Source organism: Sebastes umbrosus, chromosome 5, assembly GCF_015220745.1.
Source record: "Sebastes umbrosus isolate fSebUmb1 chromosome 5, fSebUmb1.pri, whole genome shotgun sequence".
Lineage (NCBI taxonomy): Eukaryota > Metazoa > Chordata > Actinopteri > Perciformes > Sebastidae > Sebastes > Sebastes umbrosus.
Genome location: NC_051273.1, coordinates 28,931,998 through 28,954,378, shown reverse-complemented (window position 1 = coordinate 28,954,378; position 22,381 = coordinate 28,931,998). Strand labels below are relative to the sequence as shown.

Below are 22,381 nucleotides of genomic sequence, written 5' to 3'. Positions count from 1 at the left end.
TTTATATTTTCCAAAATTCTGCCATTTTTGAAAATCTGTGTGAGGTTACCTGTGCTTGCATGTTTGGTCACCTCCCTCCAAGCCCCACCTGTGCCAATCACACATCTGACTCAACACACCTGGTCTTAACGCAGGATCCTCATCAATCACATGTTTGAAATCCTGCCAGTAATGGACACTGAGGTAAGCTCTTTTGTTTTCAGTTGATACAGTAACGTTATCTTCTCCAAATCAACTGAGGGTTGAAGTGAGCTAACTTAAGGTGCTAAATTTAATACCCAGAGCATTAATTTAGCAGCAAACAACTATTTTCTATGTAAAGATATAGAGGAGTAATGTGTATGTTGTAATCCGAGCTTCTCTGTGCTTTGTTTACGTAGCTGGGCCGGCTGTGCGTGCCTTTTAGTGCATGTGAGCACTACTGGCTAGCTAATGGCCGCCGCTCTGCACTGCTCTCATACGGCGGTTACAGCTGATAACGCCTTCCCGACCGACAGCGCCGTTGCAGAAGCGTAGCAGCCATCCTCCTCAGGTAAACACTGTTCTCTCTGTCAGCTCTTTTGCCATTGTTTGCACTGTTTAGAGCCGTTAGCACCGTTACCTGCAGCTTGCCGTCGCCATGTTGAGAGCCGTTGAGACACAATAGAAATGCTCCCAATCCCGTCTTTAGCAGCTTTAAACTTCTTGTCGATGATGTGCCACAAAAACTTTATGAAAGGACGAAGCAAAATTTTGGCCTGTAAAATATGAAGTTGTCAGGTAAACGTACACCGACGGTGTCTTGATGCACGTCTGGTTTCACTGCTATCCTACTTTTAAGCATCAATGCTCCACAAAAGCAGCGATTTTGTCACTACACACCGACACGTTTTGGCTGCTGTACTTTAACGTGTCTGAGTTTAAAGGTACCCTGTGTAGTTTTCGTGTAAAAAAAAAAAAAGTAATGCTTACATTCTGTCTCACCCCAAAATGAATTTTTGTATACTTGAGGCCAACATACATGTTGTAAAGATAAACATATAATAGTCTTCCCGGGTGCAAACTACATTCTACCGAAAACAATAGTCCCAGTGAAAACTGTCTCTAATGTGTTCATGGATTATCCAGATATATGCTAGGGCTTTTATTGTGAAAGGCAACGGAAGGAGTGGATCTGGTCTGCGCTGCCATTGTGAAGGTTGAAAGGAGTAATAAAGTTTGCCGTCTTGGTTCAGACTCCATGTTGTTGTTTCATGAATATAGGCGCAACTAAACCTATGCTAGGGCTGTCAATTGATTAAAATATTTAATTGGGAATAATTGCATGATTGTCCATATTTAATCATGATTAATCGCACAGTTTTTATCTGTTCAAAATGTATCTTAAAGGGAGATTTGTCAAGTATTTAATACTCTTATCAATATGGGAGTGGGCAAATACGCTTGCTTTATGCAAATGCATAATTCTATTTATTGATTTTATTCATTATTGGAAACCAATTAACAACACTAAACAATGACAAATATTGTCCAGAAACCCTCACAGGTACCATTTTCATTCACATATCTTGAGGTCAGAGGTCAAGGGACCCCTTTGAAGATGGTCATGCCAGTTTTTCCTCTCCAAAATTTAGCATGATTTTGGAGCGTTATTTAACCTCTATCGCGTCAAGCTAGTATGACATGATTGGTACCAATGAATTCCTTGAAGTTAGATTCCTTTTCTAGTTTCACATGATGCCAGTATCTTTATACTAGCTTTACAATTGAGCCCGCTACAACCTAAAAATTGCAAGTGGTGTTAAAACAAATTTCCATTAACGCGTTATTATGGTGTTAACTTTGACAGCCCTAGTTGACGCCTTTATTCCTGGTGTGAAACCTCAGAAGATCAACCTTGTTCCGCAACAAAATTAAAAATTGCCGCATATTAAATTATTTGCATTCTGTGTGAAAGTGTTCATGACAAAAACAACAGTTTGCAAAAATGTATTGACGTGCGAATTAATTGAATGGAAAAAAACAACCCCGGTGTGTAAAGGCCTTAACAAGGATGGTGATTATAGAAACATGTGTTGCTGTTGCCGTGAAAACCACCACAAAAAATCCATTCACCTCAATTTTGTTAGGATCAAGATGGACAAAATAAACACTAAAGGGATATTTTTAGAGATAAGAGAGAAAATATGTTTCTTTATAACTTGGGCGAAAGGAGCCTTTAAGAATACCAGGCCTTTAGGTCTCAGTTTCAGACTGAAATGACTGATGGTTTCTTTTCTTTTCTTCTTTCTTTTTTACAGTGTATAACACCTTTCTGTTCTCGGGGGGAACAGTAGCCTTTCCCTCTCAAAGTGCTCTCTTCAGTTCTTTCATCTAATAAATGTGATGTTAAATTGCCCCCCCTTCCCTCCCCTCCCTCTCTCTCTCCTGGTTCATGCCAGGCGTTTGATTCTCAGTCATTTGTTCTCATCACGTCCTGGTGTCCGTCCGCAGAGTGTGAGCAGGAAAGTGGCAGTAAATTATCTGTAAACTCATTTTCCCTGCAGTTCTGCGTGCTATCAGTAAAGTGGCTTCATCCAGTCAGTTAAGCTGTGGTTTTGCAGCGCCGGGCTCCCTAATGGGCCTTCAAATGAGCCGATCGGCTGCTGGATGTGTGTCCGCTGTCTGTCTGCGTCTCTGCGGGAGATTTCTGGCGTCTTAATGGTCTTGAGAGACAGCTCCAGTCGGGCTTGCGGTGCATTTACGGGGGGGTAATGGCTAATCTGTGCAGCGCCGCAGGGCCGCCGTGCCTCGAGGAGGAATTGACGGTAAAATGGAGCTCCATTAGCTTTCCTCGCCGCTAGTTGCAGCTTCTCACTAAAGCACCTCACTCTCCCGCCAATGGACTGCTGAGGTCAGGGGTCGCACCGCCTGATTTAAACACCACCTACCGCTGCATTCTGGGATAATTGGGTCCCTCTTCCCCCCCCCCCCCCCCCCCCCCTTCTGCCTCATACTACTTCCCCCGTCTTGATTCCTTCCATCCATCCAGGCGTCCGCAGGGAGCTGTCAGAGCGGAGGAGGAGAGCGAAGGACCTCTCTCAGACTTTACTGGAGGTCCTGAGGGGACGGAGGTACACATGGTGGTGGTGAGGAGCTCTGACAGCAGGCGAACAGCCGTCCTACACGCGCACGCGAGGAAAGAGCGCGGAGGAGCAGTGACAGGCAGGCAGCGCGGGGTGATGAATTGCCAGCTTCGCCTCGCTCTGACACGGCTCTACATGACCGGGCAAATTCATTCCAGGCTGCCGGGGAGGGGAGAGAGGGAGGAAGCAACGAGGGAGGGAGAAGGGCGGACAGGGGGAATGTAAAGGGAGGAAACAAGACCCAAATATATGGACTTGACCTGCGTTTAGGCCAGGCCTCGCGCCATCAGTCAAACAGGACAACTGAAGCCATCAAGATACAGGAGTGCCTTTAACTTTTGAATGTCTGCTACCTGACATCAAGTGTGCAAAGTATGAGGGATCTAAGGGGGACCTGGACCCAGGAGCCCTCAAAAACCATCAAACCAACGCTTTTAGTAGGTCTCACAAATCAGGTTAATTATTGTCTCTTAATCCACCCGCTTTGACTGTTATCAGGCCATTACATGGGCGTTATCAGCTGCTATAAAACACCATACATGTGGGTCATTAGGGGGCTACTACGCCTAATATGTGAAAGCGAAACTCAAAAGCAACATGTTATAACATTTTGTTAAACTGCATGAAACGTCACTTTTTGAACAAAAAACAAAAAGGCTTTTTTGAGCTTCAGGCAACAAAAAGTTTAGGGAAAAACATCGTGTTGTGGTTTAAAATAACTACGTTTCAAAAGTGAAGGTGAAACTTAACGCTTGTGAACACATAGAGAACTACGCGTTGTTGGTTTCACACGGGATGCGAAAGCCAGTCTCCAGGGTGAAAACCCTTTGTGTTGCGTGTCCCACCCATCACCTCCGACCTCAACCCTATATGGAGTTTCAGGCTGTCTACAATACAGCGCCTCACCTTCTCTTCTGCTCCTGTTGTAATTACTACGGTCGTTAGAGGTCGCTGTCATGTTCTTTTATACCTTCTTTTGGTGATCTACCATGTGAATAGATGATAAAACCTACCAGTGGGCATAGTAGGCCCCTACTGACCCACATCTATGGTGCTTATAGCGACTGATAATGCCTATTTAATAGAGTTTATTTGCATGTTGAAATGAAGACTGAATATTTCACTTAAATTTGGTGGTTTAAATCAGTGAAAACACCTGAGTCAGTGGGCCATGGATGCGTAGGGTCCTTAGGTGGATGATCTAAATAAGTCTCTGAGTCATGCTGCTTTCAGCTCGTGGATATGAAAACTAAACATTGATGAGAAGATTTTTTTCTCATTTTCTCACCTTAGACTCCCTCCAAAACAATTAGTATTAACATTTTTATTATTATTAGATAACTATTGGCCTTCACAGTCCAGTACAAGTACAAACCCAGTGAGTGTGTGTGTGTGTGTGTGTGTGTGTGTGTGTGTGTGTGTGTGTGTTTGTGTGTTTCATTGATTTTCATGTTTTCCACTCCACTCCTGAAGTCCATGCTCCTCTGTGTGTTTATAGTCTTCGGTTTGTCCATTCTGGCCTATAAAACTTCTTTAAAACCCCGTTGGGAAAAGTGAAAAAAAGAAGAAGAAAAAGCAGAATCATGTAGCTAAAAACAAGATTGTTTTAATTGGTTGTTCTTGAAAAGTTGACAGCGCTTTAAAGCATTTCTGAAATTCACTTGTTGATTTTCTTTTCTTTTCTGTCCTAGCATGAGATGAGAGATCAATATCAGCCTCATGTTTGTGTGTCAAGTACAGAGCTGGAGTCTGTACATAGTTAGGAATCCGGGGGAAACAAAGAGCCTGGCTCTGTCCAAAGTAATCGATTGACAGCCGTATCTTCAAAGTCGGGCTGTCAATCAATTAAAATATTTAATCGCGTGATTGTCCATAGTTAATCGCGATTAATTGCACATTAATCGCACATTTTTCATCTGTTCAAAACGTACCTTAAAGGAAGATTTGTCAAGTATCTGATACTCTTATCAACATGGGAGTGGGCAAATATGCTGCTTTATGCAAATGTAGGTGTATATTAATTATTGGAAATCAATTAGCAACTCAAACTAATGACAAATATTGTCCAGAAACCCTCAAAGGTACTGCCTTTTTGCATAAAAAATATGTCCAAATCATAACATGGCAAACTGCAGCCCAACAGGCAACAACAGCTGTCAGTGTGTCAGTGTGATGACTTGACTATGACTTGCCCCAAAACTGCATGTGATTATCATAAAGTGGGCATGTCTGTCAAGGGGAGACTCGTGGGTACCCATAGAACCCATTTTCATTCACATATCTTGAGGTCAAAGGTCAAGGGACCCCTTTGAAAATTGTTTTGTTGTGTGAAAAATGTTTTTCCTTGCCAAAATTTAGTGTAAGTTTGGAGGGTTATTTATCCTCCTTCATGACAAGCTAGTATGACATGATTGGTACCAATGGATTCCTTAGGTTTGTTACTTTCATATGATACCAGTATCTTCACTCTTCACTCTTTAAAACTGAGCCCGCTACAACCTAAAAATCGCAAGTTGTGTTAAAACAGTATGTTAAAGAAATTAGTGGCGTTAAAACGAATTGTGTTAACGCAATATTATTGCATTAACTTTGACAGACGTACGTTAAAGCTGACTGATTAGCATGATCTATCTTCTTCGTTTGACCTGCACACAAGCATAAAATGTCAAAATGACAAAAATCTGTTTTTTGACGGTTACCTGCTGCAGTTCTTCTAATGGCCACTAGAGGCTGCACCACGAAAAACTCAACGTGAATGAGAAAACAATGAAATTCTCTCTTGAATGCTAATTATTATCACAAGTTAGTGTCTCAGTTAATCAATCTGAGTTAAAACTTTGTTAAACCCTGCTTCCATTACTGCTGCGACACCAGCTTTTTGTTTTAGCCTAACATTTTTTAAACAATGGTTTAAAACACTAATAATGTCACAGCTGACGTGTCCATTTTTTACTCTATTTAGTAACATTCTTTAATTTTTTTTGCGCTCCTTTTGAAAGCAAACATCCCCCCAGTCGCCCCCTTAACCAACGTGCCCATTCATTATCACCCACAGGGGAGAACAAAGAACAAAGTTACTTCTGTTTTCACCTCAACTTCCTCATCATCATCATTAATGAGCGGACCGGAGTGATTAAATCAGGCTCGTGATTGGCCGCGGCCTGGCAGAGAGAGATTACATCCCATTACTCCCAGTGTTCTAATTGGTCTCTGTAGGTAGCAGGTGCCAGGTACTTAATGAGGCCTGTTGTGGCTGATGTATGGCTACTGTAACGTCCATCCCGCCGCACCTGACATGATGACGCCTATGAGACTAATAGCACATGAAATAGCTGCCGTTGTGGGGAGGAACAGAGACGGATTGTTTCGGAGGCAGATCGGCCATTTCTGTTCAAATCTATAAATCTGTTTGAAAAGAAAGACAGAAGGTCAAAGTTTTCTCTTGGTTGAAGTTGGTGGAGATGCAGAGAAGTCATTCCAGGACAGAGACAGTTCTTGATGACGTCTTAAATTTTCTATCTTAACCTCCAGCCCTTCACCCCCTTCGTGGTTTTCCTCGGACTCCTTTTCATTCACCTGCTTCCCAGGACTTTTCCCTATAGATGCTGACAGATTTAGTTATCAGAAACTCTCAGAAACTCTGTTTCTCGTCGTTATTTTCCTCAAGTTTGTCTCTTTTTCTCTCGTCCCCACATATTACTGGAGTCGTAAAAGAGTCAAAGTAAATCTGTGACTCAATCCAATCTCGTTATTTGTTTCCTCCATTGGTCTTTCTCAAAATGTAGCACCTGTTCCTCAGGTTTACCGTCCGTAATATAAGATAAATGAGTATTTACTACAACACTTGGTATCAGAATTTGAACCCTTTGGGATTTTAATAAAGTTAAACAATAATTCATTTGTAAGCATTTCAGAAACTATAGCTCTTATGGGAAATGATGTTTGTTAGAGGCTACTAAAAACAATTATTAAAGGCAGGGTCAGTAGTGTTGTTCAGATATTTCTTTTTTTTTATATTTGTTGAAATTTTCATGACATCCCGACAGCATTCAATAAATCAAATGCTCTGACAAAAAAAAACAATAGCCATGTTTGTTGTTCACGTTCATTATGATAATTTTGGAGGAGTTATTTATGCTAATTTGATTAATTTGGCAGTGGCTTTGGAGGGAGGGACTGTCGGGGTTGCTGACTTGGTGACTTTCTCGCTAGATTTACTTTTGGAGCTAGTGCAAGAGTTGGCAACACTGGGCTGAATATTATGGTTGGATCATTTTTTAAATCTAGTGTACTCTTGCTAGTTTCTTAAGATTACCAAGCCTACCTTTAAATAAACAACAAATACTCATTTTCATAAAAAATACAGCTTCAGGATAACCACTGATTTCCCCTCAAGTTAAAACATCGCCCAAATCTGATGGATGCAATTTCACTTCAGTTATTGTCTTCTTAATTAAAAAGTACACATTGCCACTTTTACACATATTAAAGGGGAACTACGCCCATTTTAAAAATTAATTCATGTTATTCCTATGGTCTAAGATAGTCCAAAAAATGTTTAGTAAACATGAACAACTCTCTCCCAAATCCAAAAACTAGAGTGCTAAAACTCAAATTTGTGATGTCATCGGGTATAAAGTGTGGAGCTGCTCCATAGACAATGAATGGGGAGAGATATTCTAGATGAGTATATGGGAACATTTTCTGTTTCACTACTGACGACACTACAATAGAATAAAGCTCATTTGGCTATAAAAATGAAAAACGAACATTCTGTGTGCCCAAAAACGAAATCAGTCTCCCATTCATTGTCTATGGAGCAGCTCCAGACTTTATACCCTATGACATCACAAGTCTGAGACTTACTTCTCTGGTTTCTGGCTTTGAGAGAGAGGAGCTCATGTTGACTATTATTAACTATTGATTGAACTTACCTAAGCAATGGAAATAATGTATTGGAATTCTTAATTTAGGTGGTGTTCCCCTTTAAGATGTGAAATTAATTGTCAAGGTCAAAATATCTTGCAGGAAAAATATATTGCTTTTGTGTTTTTACAGAAAAATCACGAGTATTTAAAATAACTTCAAAACAACTGCCATCTAGTGGCCATTAGTGGTCTTACATCTTTCAAATGAGTGGACTTAACGATAGTGTTATTGTTAGAAATGAAAGAAAATGAAACAACCCTCAACCTTTTAAAAAACAGTTAAACTGAAAGAAAGACATGCAGTAGTCATTTTGCTCTCATTTTGTCCCATTTATACAAATCAATGAATTGTTTTCCACCCATGATCCTTCAGGTTGAGACAGTGCAGATGATGGGGCCTCTTTGAAAACATCACATTCAGACCATTTTATATATGAAAAATTATGTTTATTATCATCTGATGTGACATGTTTTTCTAAGAGCTGTTTACATTATTTCATCCCCCCTGCAGATTTAACAAAGGACATCGTTAAGGATTTTACCTGGATTCACCTCATCAGACACAAGTGTCCCCGCAGAGCTCAGGTTAGTGTGTGTGTGTGTGTGTGTGTGTGTGTGTTTGTGTGTGCGTGCGTGCGTGTGTGCTTGTGTGTTAAAGGTGAGACCACAGACACACAATCAGGAACTGACAAAGACCTTCCTCCTGACTCTGTGAACAAAGAGGCTGCTGTTCAACAAAGGACAGATAGGAAGGGGTTAAGAGCTCCAGATGTGGGTGTGTATATGAAGAGTGTGTACGTGTGTGAAGAGTGTATGTGTGTGAGGAGTGTGTATGTGAGGAGTGTGTGTGCACCCTGGGTCTCCATCAGTGTCTGGCTGATTGATTGGGACGTCAGCCAAGATAAAAGATCCCGTCCTCACAGCGCGGCCACGCAACGCCCCGGGGAGAGAGAGGCACACACACACACACTGACACAAACAGAGGCATGCACTTAGCTACCTGTACTGAATACAGATCTGCCTCCCGCTCTCCTGGCTGTGTTCACACTCCTGGGGCCAGGTGCTGTGTCGATGCATGACTAAATATTCAAGACACAGATATTCCTGTGCATTCTCTCCATCAGATTTGTAAAAACATCTGCATTTTATAAATCTCAATCACTTATCGCATGTTAAACATCATATTACATTACATCCACATGTGCTTTGGACATATTACATTCGAAATGTAAGAAATCACGTGAAAACATCAATCTAACCTGACATTTGAAACTCCTTTCATTTTGTGATGAATTGATAACGTGTGGTTTATCATGTGTAAAGAAGCATTTAACGTGTGACGAATGTATGTACGGCCACATTTCACACATGAAATCATATTCGTCATATTACCAAACTCATCGACTGCTAATGTCTCCGATAACAAAAAAACATAAGGGAAAAGTTAATGAAATAATGTCTCCGTAGTGAATACAAAGAATAATAAAACTGAGCACATTAAAGTGTGATGACTGAATCAAAATTTGTTTTGTAAATGCTCTTATCGTTGTCTTTTTATAACTGTGTAAACTGCAAATATCACACATAGTCAGTAAAATTGGCCAAGAACCTGAACAAATTTCACTTTTTTACACTGCTTTATTTACTTTATTTAGAAAAAAGTAAATAATTTTTTTCATCTATGGATTATTACTTATTCAGGCAAAATAATACTTTTCACATCCATGAGCACACTAGGGTCCGCTAGAGTCTGCGTAACGTAAATTTCGAAGTGCCTTAAACTTGCATTCTTTCTAATAGCCAGCAGGGGGCGACTCCTCTGGTTGCAAAAAGAAGTCTGATTGTATAGAAGTCTATGAGAAAATGACCCTACTTCTCACTTGATTTATTACCTCAGTAAACATTGTAAACATGACGTTATGGTCTCAATCACTAGTTTCAAGTCTTCTTCAATACAGCATGATGTTCATTTAGTAAATTATGGTCCCATTTAGAGTCAAGTAGGCCATAAAGCAGGGTATGCTTGAGGGCGGGGCTACCTTGTGATTGACAGGTCGCTACCACGGCGTTGTCTGGTCTGGGAGTTGTCTGCGTTTTTGTCTTACAACTTTAACCCTTTCACAGTGTGTTTTCAGTTCATGAAAGTTAATTGTAACCTTTTAGTGACCAAAAAATTTCTTATTCAGCGTTCGGTTGTACTGAGCTCCACCCTCTTGTGTCACTTCCAGTTGCAGAGAACCAAAACCAAGATGGCGACTGCCAAAATGCCAACCTTGAGGTATAAGAACATATACTGCACAAAAAGTGAAAGTCAGTTGTTCATTCCATTGTAACATCAGCGCCCAGCAGCATAGCACACTTCCGCCATTTTGGACTGAAAGCGACTGCCGGACGGCAGTAAATCGTGACGTACAAAAGTAAAACTAAATTATTTCTATTCTATTGTCATATTTAATGTCTCTACCGAAATGGCTTGTGTTGAACAATAAAAATATTATAAATATAATAGGTGATTTTCAGTCAAAAATGGCGGCAGCAGCTGTCAAAAAAATCCCCAGTAGTCAGTAGATCCCAGGTCAGTCAGTGTGCATAACATGCTCACATCCTTACATCATGTCCTGATTTGAAACCAGGTTTTGGAGACTGGTGTATGCATACTTTGTGTTTTTACATGTGGCCCCAGGTGTTGCTAGTCCAAATCTGATCCGTATCTGATTGAGTTTTTTGCTCATTTCTTTATATTTCTAAAGAGAGACATATGTGATTCCCATGTTTTTCACGCTGCATGCGTACAAACACATCAATAAACTGTAAAATCTACAAGCAAGGGAAACATCTGAATTGTGTCACTTTTAGCAGACAGTGTAAACACAGCCTCCAACACACCCTCAGTTCAGGGTTTGACCTGCAGGGGCTGCTGCTGGAGCACATTTCTCTTTGTTTTGTTTCTCACTTTTCTCCTCATTCATTTTTTTTCCAGTCCAGACATCTCATTCTGCTTTTCAGAGGCCACTCTATCATTCTCTTTATCTCCCTCTCTGTGTTTTTGGAGCTGTGGACTCACACCAGACTCCGACCCTCCACCTCCTCCACCCTTCATCGATTTGAACTCGTGCCTCCTTCTCTCTCCTCCTCCTCCTCTCGCCTCTCGCTCTTTCTGACTTCTGCTCATTCCTCCATTCATTTTTAACCTCCCTCCCTCCCTCATTCCTCTCTGATCATGCAGTGGAGGAGCTGTTTGATGTGTCTGACATCTCTATCAGAGAGCAGCGAGGAGTTGGTCTGCGGGGAGAAACAGCCCGAAGTGTATACGAGGAACTTTCACACATATTTAAGTGCCTACAAACACACAGATACCAGAATATACCAGGATACGTAGAGCATGCAGAGTCCAGGACCCAGGCTCTTGACAAAGACAAGACACATTTTTAACTTCTACTGTACCTGTGTTTATTGGCACCGTGTGTTAACTCAGAGTAAAGTGCTAAAGAGTTTTACTGAGACTGAAATGCTTTATATACAAAAATGTTGTTATATTAATACAATTAAAAGTAAACTTTTATTCAAGTTTGAACAAAAATTGTTTAAAAATTCTGCCAAAATGCCATATATATGTATTAAACACAAATATGGCTCTGAATCATGTTACATTTTACTTATTTATTGGTCAACGACCTTTAGTTGCACAATTAATAATAATAAATAATAAATTGAAAAATATTTTTCATGGGATGATTTGACTAAACTTGGAATAGTTGTTAAATTCTGATAGTTTTAAGTGACCTGGAAAACAAGGAATGATGGATTATTAAATTAGTAATTAGATTCAATAAGTTGCTCTATTAGGAATATTTTGTATCAGTAATTTAGGAATTGTTTTGCAGACATTAAGTTCTAAAGAAACTGAAGTTACGTGAAATGGTGTAAATTTGTAATATCTTGCATGTCTATGTATTCTGATGATCTTTTTCATCACATCTAAATGTGTAAACCCAATCTTAATCTTATTCTTTTTTTCCTCTTTTTTCATTCAGGGGAGCAGGAGGCTTTCCACATCATCTTTGAGTGTGGCCATTCAGAACAGGTATAGAAACTTGTGGCTTTAGACAAGGACTGACAACACTTTGTCAGAATCAGTTCATTTGACGAACACTGAAGCATATCTAAAAACTTAAAGTCTTGAAGAGACACATCATGAAAAATTCCCTTTTTCAGTGCTTGTGCTCATACATTTGGGTATCTGGAGTGCCTACCAACCCAGTCTGTTTTGTGGGCTGCCTCGATCAGAAAACGTGATTCAACAAGCCATTCAGATTTGGCTCCCCTTCCTATGTCACATGCAGGCTCATTAGAATATACCGCTCACAGCTTGAGAACTACCTTTGCAAAGGTGCACCATATTTTTCTCGAAAGCCAATCAGAACAGACTTGTTTTTTTTCTGGAGGGGCTCTTAAAGAGACAGGCGCTAAAACGGAGCGTATCAGACAGAGGGTGAATACAGGAATATTCAGGCCAGCGGCGCCGGAATGAGTTTTGAAGTGGAGGGGGGGCAGCTTTGGATGATGTAATACAGTGTTTCCCACAGGATTTTGAGGGACTGTGGTGTGGTTTTCCCCCCAGAAGAAAACATTTTGAACATTTTAAAGTTAAATGCATCAATCTGCAGCACTTTGAGAGCAAAATTCCGAAGCTAGATCTATGAAGAACTTGGTGCTCTAGTAAACAATTTAATCATAAAGGTTGTATGGTTATGAATGCTGATGGCAAGAAGTCACACAGCATAAGCACGGTAAACGAGACGGGGTGCCGATATCGCCGCAGACTCCTCGCACTGAGGGCAGCCTGCCCTGGTTTACAGTTGCGCCGGGAATCCCGTCCCTCTCCACAAGGAGAGAGGAAGCACTGCGCAGCGAGAACTCAGCGGTCCCGGGCAGCGGCGAGGTCCAGGCGAGGGGTGCTGTAAAACTCACGGTCGGGCCTTTTCAAGCAGACCTCGGTCGCGGCGCACCAGACGATGCGCCCAGTGAGGGTTGAGAAGTGTACAAATATTTCCAGTTCATTATAGTTGTAGCGCGCAGGATGTAAGATCACTTTCATTTAATTTGAATTAGGATACACAATGGCTGCTTATGATTGGATAAAGATCCACAGCACACTCCGCTCTGCCGATTGTAAAATGTGGATGAATATTTTATGTAGTGCTTTTTTATTGGGCATCAACCCTAGCGTTTAAGCACGTATTGGCGAAAAAAATAGACCTGAAGCGTAAATAAATGCTTGAGTTCAGGTTGCGGTTACTTGAGACACAGCTGACAGAGCCATGCAGATGGCTGCTGACCAGATTAACATGAGAGTGTATTTGTAGAGTTAAAACACTTCTGACACCCTCCAGTGTGGATGTGCACTGGGTGGACGAGAATGAACGAAACATCATCAGTGTTGCAATCTAGGGGCATTTGCGGGATACAGTGATTCATGACCTTAAAAAGAAAGTGGGACAGAGCCGTAAAATGTGTGTGTGTGTGTGTGTGTGGGGGGGGGGGGGGTCAATGGCCCCTCGGCCTCCCTACTTCCAGCGTCCATGATTCAGACAGACAGTATGAGAAAAATAATGTGTTTTTTGAACATTAAAGCATGTAAACATGTTCTAGTAGAAATCCAAAATACAAGTGTGAACCTGAAAATGAGCATGATATGTCCCCTTTAACTCTTAAACAGCCCTTTGGAGTGAGGACTGTGTTGCAGATATGTTGAAGCGCGCACACACACACACACACACACACACACTAGCATGCACTCAGTTAGTCATGAAGCTTCATTCAGTCCTGAAGCCCGCAAACACAAACACACACTCCTGCAGAAAAAAACAAATCCTTGATGTAGTGAAGACTGTGTGTGTGTGTCTGTGTGTATGCGTGTGTGTGTGTGTGTGTGTGTGTGTGTGTGTGTGTGTGTGTGTGTGTGTGTGTGTGTGTGTGTGTGTGCGTGCGTGCGTGCGTGCGTGCGTGCGTGCGTGCGTGCGTGCGTGCGTGCGTGCGTGCGTGTGTGTGTGTGTGCGTGCGTGCTGGGCTACAGTGATCAATAATTCAATGAGTCTGTTGGACCTCAGTATAGCCTCTGGCTTCACACACCGTAATGAAGGAATAAGTTTAGATATTTCTCAGTAATCGCTCCCCACCATCATCCCTCTGAATGTTTCTTATCCAAACTTTTGTCCTCCCTGAACACCTCTGTTTCTCTGCTCTTTATTTTATCTGCTTGTGTTTCTGTCAGTTCAACATCTTCTTTTCCTTCCTCTGTTGTTCCCTCCGTCCTGCTCTGGATCTAAATCAGTCTCATGAGATAAACACAGGAGCAAACGTGTGGAGATCAGACCAGCAGATCAGCATCTTCGTTCCGTGTTTCTCTCTGCAGCTCTCTCTCGTCTCAGATCTGTTTTTCTCCTCGGTGCAGCTGAGCTGGCAGTCCGATCATTACCTCCACGCCCGCCGCTGCTCTCTAACTGTAATAGTGTTGTGGCGACGAACTCTCACCCTCTGTGCTTCATCAATGTCACTCTCTGAGCCGGAGAACAAGTAGATATTCAATTACCAGCAGGGGTTCGGTGGCGTTGTGAGCATTAAAATGCAGATTACCCAATTAAGCCATAGGAGGGCACTGTTTGATTAGATTAAGACTCACACAGATCTTTATAAAACATGATGCTTTTCAAAAATAATTACAAAAAAAGTGCATTTACAATCTGCTGCGCACACAGTGCAGCACTCAAGCGGTTTATTTTTTTAATATTTTGTTAGCATTGTATCCTTAATTAGTCCATTTCTGGAAATATATTCCAGTTTACTCAATCAAGCAATTGTGGGCTGCAGTAACTAACTAAAAGGGTGTGCAGAGGTTTGAGGTGAACTTAATTATCTCCTGGCACAAAGAGTGTATGTTGACATAATGCACTGCAGGCTTTCATTGCACGATGGCCAAAATCCACGTGCACACACTTTTGTTTGCTCAGAGGTAGGGAAATCTTAATGCAACATCACACAGGGATATTCTAGACAATAAAGACATGTTTTTCCCAGTTTGGTGTGGAAGAACTTGACTGGTCTGCACAGAGCCATGACTTCAACCCCATCCAACACCTTTGGGATGAACTGGAGCACCATCACCCAACACCAGTGTCGGACCTCACTAATGTTTTTGTGTCTGAATGGGAGAAAATCCCTGCAGCTGGTGGAAAGACTGAAACCAGAAGAGTGGAGGCTGTTAGAGCAGATTATGGTGTTGCGATCAAATTTTAAAGTTACTGTGAGGAACTTTTAACTGGTTATGAAACAGTCTCAATGTAATACTGATACCTCTATATGACCTACATAAGTAAACAAGACCATCAGCGAGAAGATTGGCTATTTCTATAGTTATTTTTAATGGTTGTCATCGGTGCCACCGGGTCAGATTCTGCGCGAAATCAGACAAAATCATGCATGGGCCTCCGGAAGCAACCAGGCCACCGTGGACAGACCCAGATCCGGCTTCGCTACCGCCTTTGACCTGCAGTCGGCGCTCCAGTGAGAGGTGGAGAACTTTGTGCCCGGCAGCAGCGGCTCCTCCTCTGGCCGGCAGCAGAGCTTCATCTTGCTGGGAGCCAACACCGACACCACACTGCTGCAGGCCCAGGCTGTGTTGCTGGAGGGAAGGGAGGCCCGGGGAGACCCAAGACCAGGACTGTGTGGATTGTCAGATCCTCCTGCAGTAAATTGAGAGGTTTTCTAAAGGGACTCTGGTGTTCGGAAACACTTCCGCTTTTGTCCACAGGGACCGCCAAAATCAACACAAAATTAAAGTTCCTCGTAGTAGCTTTAAGCTATCATATATGGGTGTAAAGTGTGGATGTCCACATACTTCTGGCCATGTAGTGTACTTCCTAGGTCCACATGCCCACTTTCTGATAATCACATGGTGTTTGGGGGCAAGTCATAGTCAAGTCAGCACACTGACACACTGACAGCTGTCAGTTGCCTGTTGGTCTGCAGTTTGGCATGTTATGATTTGAGCTTATTTTTTTATGCTAAATGTAGTACCTGTGAGGGTTTCAGGACAATATTTGTCATTGTTTTGTGTTTATTGATTTCCAATAATAAATATATACATACATTTGCATAAAGCAATATATTTGTCCACTCCCATAGTGATAAGCGTATTAAATACTTGACAAATCTCCCTTTAAGGTACATTTTGAACAGATAGAAAATGTGCGATGAATTGTGATTAATCATGGACAATCATGCCATTAATCGTAATTCAATATTTTAATGAATTCACAGCCCTAATTTATTTATTTTTTATTTATGATCATTTTTTAACTGTGTAAAGTTTGAGTTTCATGAAAAGCGCTCTATAAATAAAATGTTTAATAATAATAATAATATTATTATTATTATTATTATTATTATTAATAATAATAATAATAATAATAATAATAATAATAATAATTGTATGCACATTTTCACTGTGTCACTGTGAAGTTTCACTATACACACTCACATTAAAATCTGATCTGTATCACTGCAAATGAATCAGAATCCACTGGATTCATTTAACCAGGTTGTTGTGTAATAAACTGTCAGCAGCCATTGTTGCCCCCCTGGTGGACATAGGTGGAATAACATCCAACAAACCCACTGCTTCCTTTGTCTCCACTGATTAGATGAAAATCACACACACCTGGCACACACACTCACTGAGAAAAGTAGTTTCTCCACACAATCGTTTGTTTGTTGTTTCACCTTTTTTTTAACTGGAAAATCTGTCATTTTAATTTACTTTAACTGAAAGGGAAACAAGCACAAACTTGGAGAAACACATCCTTTTCTTAATGAGCATTTTGGAGCCTATTTTTAATTATTTTGAGCCACCTGTTGGAATGAGTGGAACAAACAATCAGATGTTCACAGACAGGTGAGATGTATTTTCTGATTTCTTTGAGGCGTTCATTCAAACCACACGACTGGTAATTTTTAATCAGATTGGTTGGTGTATTTAGAGTTTTTCCTCTGTGCTTTGGCTGCAGGTGAACCATTACAGAGGACTGTACATTTGCTTTGATTTATTGAATCCTTACAGACTCATGCTCCCTCTCTCTGTTTATTTACTCCTTTGAGACTTGCTCCTGCTAAACCACTTGTAGAATACCTGAATGTACTTGAACATAACTTAGAAATGACAACATTTTACTGTCCAACAGCAGCCCTTTAGAGGGTTTAAGATGATTTCTCAAAGTATTTTCCAGGTACTTTTTCCCCAAGTGCTCATCATGGCAAAGACATGCACACACAAAGAGACTTCGCGTTTCCAAATGCCCATCTTCCCTTAAGTAAAGAGAATAATTAAGGTAGTGGCATGTTGAGATTTGCTGTCACTAAGTGAAGCTCTTTGGTGACGAGCCTTTGGTAGAGCCATGCTTCATCTAAAGGAGGCCACAGCTCTCAGGAGAAGCCCAGGAAAAACCTCCCCAGTGGAAACTAACTTTAAAATGCTCTATTAGCTGCCATCTATATGCAGATTAGATTCACTGGGTGGCCTCATTTCATACAGTAGATCATGAATTGATCATGTGTGGAAAGATTGTGCAACGCTGCTCAGTATTACAGTCAACATGGAGCTTCATCACAGCTGCACTGTGCATGATTTTAAATCTGCTGTATACAGTGATGCTTTTTACTGAGAGGGTGGATGGGTATGGAGGACAGAATCTGCTAAAATAAAAAAAAATTAAAAAAATTACTCTATGAATAAATATGCCATTAAAAGTAGCAAAAATAATATATAAAATAAATGTAGTCATTAATTGATACAATTTGACATAAATTGATATATCTGTTTTAATTAGCTTTTTTTTTTTTTAGCTTTGCCTTAATTCCTTTATTTATGTACTCTTCTGTTTAATTTCTACTTTTATTCATCTATGTATTTATTTTAATATATTTTTTAATGTTTTTATTTATTTTTGCATTTATCTTTTATTATTATTTTGCAGCAGCTGATTCTAAGGACAGACAGGCTGGACATCCTGAAGCTACTTCCTACCTGCTTTTCCCGAAGACTGAAGCATGACACAACATGAAAGCTACACCCCCTCCTTTGCATAATGAAGCAGAGAGATAAGTAAGTTTGGGGAAATAAATAAGGGGCTGAAAGATAAGGGGAAAATAAATAAATGCTTAAACGAATACATTTAAAAATAATATAAAATAAATACAAAAATAAATGCAAAAATAAATACATACATTTAAAAATTCATAAAAATAAACACATCGATAAATAAAAGTGGAAATTAAACAGAAGAGTAAATAAGGGAATTAATACAAAGGTAAATAAATACAAAAGAAAATTAAAACATCAATTTGTCACATTTTATCAATTAATTAATGACTACATTTATTTTTGCTTCTTTTAATTAATTCATCATGTTATATATTTATTTATTCATTTATTTTTTAATTTGTCAGGTTCCGTCCTCCATAGATATACGGGCTGTGTTTGTGTGTTAAAAAATGTTGTTCACCAGGGTTTGTCCAGGTTGAGCTCGGGCTACTGCGCTGTGTAGTTCATGTAGTATTGGTTCTAAATCTGCTTAGTCTGTATCATTTTTAATGTGTGGTGTTTTATTTTTCTTGCCAGGTTGTTGAATTGAACAAAGGTGAACTGTGGAGCCACCTAAAATTGCAGTGAAACAGGAACCTGAGTGAATTTTTGCAGGACGTAAGTGAAATGTGTCATTTCATGTAATTTTGTCAGTATATATTAGTTCTAGTCACATACAAAAAGTGAACTTTATAATCTCGTTTTCCTCAGTGAAACTTCAGTAGAACTTAAACAAGTATCGATTAGTTGATTGATAGGAAATCTGCAATCATTTTCATAATTAAACCTGCAGTAGGCAGAATATTTTGGCATCATTGGGCAAAAATTCCATAATAACCTTTCATCATATTGTAATTCAAGTGTTCTGAGAGAAAACTAGACTTCTGCACCTCCTCATGGCTCTGTTTTCAGACTTTAGAAAATCTATCTTCATTCAACACACATCAACACACACATTCATTCCCATACATACAATGTTCTTGACTGTGATGCATTTCCATTTCACTGTTCTTTATAAATAAATTACAGCAAAAATGTATTGGATGTGTATTGTCATGTGTTCTACTTTTTTTTTTAATTTGTGGGGAATTAAATGCAAAAGTAGCAGATTTTATTACCTTTTGTAAATAAACAATAACATGCTAGCATATACTGTAAAATTACGGTAAAACCCAGTTATCCAACTGTTGTGTACTGTAATCCAATATACAGTAATATACTGTCAAAATAAATGACAGTAGCTGCACTGTAAAATAACAGTAAATTACTGGCGTATTTTACTGTTATTTTACGGTGAAATTTGTTACAGTGTTGGGTTTTGGACTGTTGGGTGGATAAACCGGGCAAATTTCATGGTGTCACCTTGGTCTGTAGGACAGTATAACCACTATAACCTAACAATTAATTAAAAAAGAATCAATAAATTAATCGATAATGAAAATAATTGTGAGTTGTAGCCCTAAATGTGATTCTCATTGTGAATCCTTAATTGTTATGTCCTCTAAGCGTCCTGACACTTCTGTTACTATATTTTATGTGGACAGTTACCTTGTTTACAGGTGTTGTTCTCAGGTTAGGAAAAGGCAGAGCTGACCTGTTTGACTCTCCTCAGTGTACAGTTGTCATTACAAACTGTTTGAATAGCTGCTCTCTCTCTCTCTCTCTGTGTTGTTCCTGCTCAATTGACATTATTGCAGCTACCTGTTCTCTCAGCTGCAGAGCAGCTGTATTTACTCACTTGTTCACTGCGATGCACTTCCTGGGTTTAGCTTGACATGAGCAGCTGAAATGTTAAGGCAGTAATATTCCTTTAGTGAACACCAAGAGGAAGATTTGGACGGCTGAGCCTAGAATAATCCTGCACCCATTCCTTCTGATAGTTTAAAAACAAGAAAAGGGAGCCAACTGAATGTAATGTTAGCGCTGTCATTAAAGCTTTCCTCTTTATGAATAGGATATTGCTGGCCTGCATGTTTTCATGGTTTGTTAGCTACGCCAGGGGATTGTATTCGGTCCTGTGTATGCATCTCTGTGTCTGTCTGTCCACGGCTAATATCGCATACTACTGGATCCATCAGTCTGATATTTTTTGTGCTCATTTACGATTGTATGCTCAAGGACTTCTCATGGTTGCAGTAATTGACACTTTTTGAAAACATGATTTTATTGGCTACATATTTTATTTTTCATTTGTTTTATAGGCTACCATCATTAACTGCTGACTCCTCACCTTCCCTCACTCCGCAAGTCATCAACAACTGCTTCAGTTTGGACCCTTTCAATACGGATTAGGAATTGTTCTCCTCTTGATTTTCAAGGTAAGACAATTGCATTTATGTATGTATAACTATTGCTTAGTAAATGACAAACTGAACCCAGCGCTGAGTACAACGGAGCATGTCTTCTCCTGTTGGTTTGAGGGGAGCTAGTTAGCTGCTGTGGTGTGTGTGCGTGCACAGAGCCGAGACAGCTGCACAGATTAAAATGAGTGTATCTGTTGCAGGGAGACTTGTAAGTGAATTACGCGTCTGATATACTTCCGGTTTAGACGGGGCAATTGTGGTTTGTATTCATTCAATCAAACATCAGAGCAGTAGTGATGAGCGATACCAAACTTTTTAAATTGATATGATACCGATACTTTTTGTTGCAATTTTACCAATACGGATAGGCTACTGATCATTTCTTAAATGGGATTTTTCAAAATCATAGTCATTGTTAGAAAAGGCAAATCACATCACACATATCAGCCATAAATAACAAATTAATTACAAAAGAAAATATAAGTACAATGAAATAAAAATGTTTGTGCCACAAAGTGTAAAATAAATAGTCCAGTATTTTACATAAATACTATCAAATAATCAGCCTCCTTATATGTTGTTTTTAAATGTTTGAAGAGATTACTCGTGTTGTTGTGTGTGGGACTTTATTGTCACAAATGGCGCATCTTGCTGTATTTTTATCTGCAGGTAACAAGTAGCACCAGTACATGCTATGTTTCCTTTCTGCCATTCTCTGTCATGTTTGATGTGGAAGTGTGCGACTATGCGCCACTGTGCGCTAGGTTCTGATGTCACATGGTTTCTGCAGTCATGTGACATGGGCCAGCTAAATATGTGAGGGCTGTTTTAGCACAAACATTACATAAAAGTAGTGAAAACGTTCGGAAGTGATGCAGCCACCCACGTTTGTATTCATATAATTTTGCTATCGGTATTTTTTTTAAGTAATCAATACCAAATGAGCAGCTTGCGAGTATTGAAGTATCGATACCATAGTATCGATCCGCCCATCAGTAGTCGTTGCAGACACACCTGGCAGACATCTGCGCTGAGTGCACTTTTTTAGTTCCAGCTGTTTTGTTGATGCTTCTTGTCTAATTTTCAGTGGGCGTGTGGATGCATTTAGTAAATAAACTAGGGCTGACAATCGATTTGTTGAGGATTTAAATTGTAATACATGACCTCATACTTTTCCATTTGAAAAGTTTTTTTTGTTGTGGAAAAAAATCAATACATCGATAAATACTTTTCCTCATGGTTCTCGTTGACGACGTTAAAGCCGCATGTTGCAACATAAATCATCTTTTTTTGAGGATGTTGAAATCAGTTGAGTTGCTGTTTTTGTACAAAGCCAGAAAAACTCCCAGCTTCGCTCCATTAAAGAGCGTTGGCCCAGATTCACTCTTACATCACATGCTTTGAGAGCTTTCCAGTGTGTGTGTGTATATATATATATATATATATATATATATATATATATATATTTATATACCTGTATACTGTATGTGAGTGCAGATTGATTTGGGCGGCTCTCTGCTGGCTGTATTTAATGACTATGAGGAGACATATTCTGGGATGTCAGAAATGTGTGTTTGGATGTCAGTTCATGAGAAGTTTTCTCACTCTTGCCATCAGCAGATTATACAGAATATTTGATTTGCTTCTCCAACTGGCACTCGTGGGGATTTGGTAATGCTGTCAAAAAAGATGTGAGGAGAAGTTGAGAGGAGAGATGGAGAGAGATAGCAGGAGAGAGACGGCCTTTGATCAACAGGAGATCTCACTGGCTCTTTGGCAGCCAAAGCTCGGTCTCCCAAAACACATCTCTCTCTCTCCGTCTCTTCCTGTTGTTCTCACAGTCTTTGAATTTGCCCTTTACTCTCAAACTTACAGCTCTATACATCCAGATCTACAGTATATAGACTC

At 40.0% G+C, this 22,381-nt stretch overlaps 2 long non-coding RNA genes across 2 annotated transcripts; both read left to right on the top strand.

The window, feature by feature from the left end:
* The first annotated feature begins 477 nt into the window (after window positions 1-477).
* On the top strand, window positions 478-11,441 carry LOC119488594. Its single transcript, XR_005206989.1, has 3 exons — window positions 478-532; window positions 8,544-8,617; window positions 11,259-11,441. It is a non-coding gene; the product is annotated as an uncharacterized LOC119488594 (long non-coding RNA).
* A 5,282-nt stretch (window positions 11,442-16,723) lies between these two features.
* On the top strand, window positions 16,724-20,488 carry LOC119488593. The gene is made up of 3 exons (XR_005206988.1): window positions 16,724-16,985; window positions 18,064-18,191; window positions 20,372-20,488. It is a non-coding gene; the product is annotated as an uncharacterized LOC119488593 (long non-coding RNA).
* Window positions 20,489-22,381: the final 1,893 nt, after the last annotated feature.